This window comes from Trichechus manatus, unplaced genomic scaffold, assembly GCF_000243295.1.
Source record: "Trichechus manatus latirostris isolate Lorelei unplaced genomic scaffold, TriManLat1.0 scaffold00001, whole genome shotgun sequence".
Taxonomy (NCBI): Eukaryota; Metazoa; Chordata; class Mammalia; order Sirenia; family Trichechidae; genus Trichechus; species Trichechus manatus.
In genome coordinates, this window is record NW_004443937.1 from 735,054 (window position 1) to 737,707 (window position 2,654).

The 2,654-nt window shown below is 35.6% G+C and overlaps 1 non-coding gene across 1 annotated transcript; it reads left to right on the plus strand.

Moving 5' to 3' along the window:
- The first annotated feature begins 1,168 nt into the window (after window positions 1-1,168).
- LOC111819812 (U6 spliceosomal RNA) lies at window positions 1,169-1,276 on the plus strand. The gene has a single exon (XR_002823394.1). It is a non-coding gene; the product is annotated as a U6 spliceosomal RNA (small nuclear RNA).
- The last annotated feature ends 1,378 nt before the right edge of the window (window positions 1,277-2,654 follow it).

A 2,654-nucleotide genomic window follows, 5' to 3' on the forward strand; every position in this document is an offset into this window, starting at 1 on the left:
TTTAGTTGACTCCCATCCGATTATGGTAACTCACTATAGTCTATTAAAATAGAGTTTCTCCAGTTTCATTCATTCAAATGCCATCCTCATAATTTTCCATACCAACATTAGCATCTGTATTATTATTTGCTCAAAAACTTTTCTAAGTCAGTTTAAAATTGATTTACTTCTTTATTTAGTCTCAAACATGGCAAAATTATGCATTAAATCACACGATGATATGATAGCAATACATTTTCCTAATACATATTTGAAATTGCACATATTAATTTTCTAAGTGTCTGCTCATGTATTATCTATAATGTTGTTTATTGCCAAGCTTTGCAAAACACTGGGTTACAGTATAAATAAGAAATGTGCGTGCTTTCCCTATCACTGGCCCAGGCAACACAGTCAACAATTATTAAACCAAAAATCTATGACTAGAAGCTTTCTTTGGAGTGTTAGAGAATTCCACATTTCTTGTTAGATAATTTTGTCTGGATTGAAAGTGTCTATTTTGAGTTATGTGCTCCTGCCCAGCAGGAACACATTCTGACAGGTATACTTCACGTTAACATCCAATACAATGGCACTAAGAGGAAGAAATACATGGGGTGATAATAGCAGTAATTGGCACTCATTTTATGTCAATGGCAAACTCCTTAAGAATATATAACATAGAGAAAGACAGAGAATGCAGATATTTTGGGTCCACAGCCAAGGGACAAATTTTCTCCTGCTCTGGTCCAGCAAAAGGCTTTCTTTCTTTCTTTCTTTTTTTCCCTTAGAGGAAGAGTTTTGTATTCCTCTAAACACAACTCAGTATTCAAGGCTCATAAAATCATATATATATGTATATATATATATATATTAATTTTATTGTTGCTGAGAATATACACAGCAGAACAGACACCAATTCAACAATTTGTATATGTACAGTTCAGTGACATTGATTACATTCTTCAAGTTGTACAACTATTGTCACCCTCTTTTTCCGAGTTTTTCCTTCCCTATTAACAGAAAATCACTGCCCCCTAAGTTTCCTATCTAATCTTTCGAGTTGCTGTTGTCAGTTTGATCTCATGTAGATAGATCTTAAAAGAGCCCAATGCTCAAGGCAGATAATTCTTTACTATTTAAGCTAATCTATTTTTTGGTATAAAACCACTTTTTAAAAGAAAAACAAGTGCTCACTTCAGCAGCACATTTACTAAAAATTGGAATGATACAGAGAAGATTAGCATGGCCCCTGCATGAGGATGACACACAAATTCGTGAAGCGTTCCATATTTTTATAAGAAATTAATTTGCTTTGTAAACCTTCATCTAAAGCACAATTTAAAAAAAAAAATTAATTCTAAAAAAAAAGAACAACATAAAGACAAAACCCAATCAAAAAATGGGCAAAAAAATAGACATTTCTCCAAAGAAGATGTAAAAATGGTCGATAAGCACATGCAAAGATGTTCAACATCATTAGTCATTAATAAAATCAAAATGAAACCAGTTGCAATCAAGTTGATTCCAATTTATGGAGACGCCATGTGTTTCAGAGTAGAACTGAGCTCCGTAGAGTTTGCAATGGCTGTGACCTTTCAGAAATGGATTGCCAGGCCTTTCTTCAGAGGCACCTCTGATGGATTTGAACCTCCAACTTGTTGGTTAGTAACCAAGCTCTTAACTATTTGCACCACCTAGAAACTCCTCATTAGTCATTGTTGTTTTTGTTGTTAGTTGCCATCCCGTTGATTCCAAGATGTAAATCAAAGCTACAATGAGAAATTAATTCACACTCATTATGATGGCTATTGGAGCCCTGGTCGCATAGTGGTTAAGATCTTGGCTGCTAACCAAAAGGTCAGCAGTTTGAATATACCAGCTGCTCCTTGGAAACCCTACGGGGCAGTTCTACTCTGACCTATAGGGTCACTTGAGTTGGAATCCACTCGATGGTAACTTTTTTTTTTTTTAAATGGTGGCTATTATTTAAAAATCTGAAATAACAAGTGTTGGTGGGAATGTGGAGAAACTGGAACCCTTATGTACTGCTGGTCGCAATGTAAAATGGTGCAACCACCGTGGAAAGCACTTTGGCTGTTTTGCAAAAAGTTAAATATAGAATTATCATGCAGACCAGCAATTCCACCCCTAGAGATTTGAAAACAGGGACTCAGATACTTGTACAGCAATGTTCATTGCAGCATTATTCACAATAGCCAAAAGCTGGAATCAACTCAAGTGTCCATCAACAGGGAATAGATAAAGGAACTGTAGTCTATATATAAACCAAAAAAAAAAAACCAAACCCGTTGCCATCAATTCCAACTCATAGTGATCCTATAGGACAGAGTAGAACTGCCCCATAGGGTTTCAGAGGAATGGCTAGTAGATTCAAACTGTCGACCTTCTGATTTGCAGCCGAGCTCTTACTATTCTGCCATAAAATGAAATAAAATTCTGATACATGCTATGACATGGCTAAAACTTGAAAACGTTATGCTGGGTGAAAAAAGTCAGACACAAAAGGACAAATATTGTATGAAACATTTATATGAAATGTCTAGAAAAGGCAAACTGATAGAGACGGAAAGTAGATTAGAGGTTATAAAGGGCTGGGGGAAGGAGGGTAGAGGGGGTTATTTCTTTAATCAGTACAGAGTTTCTGTTTGGAG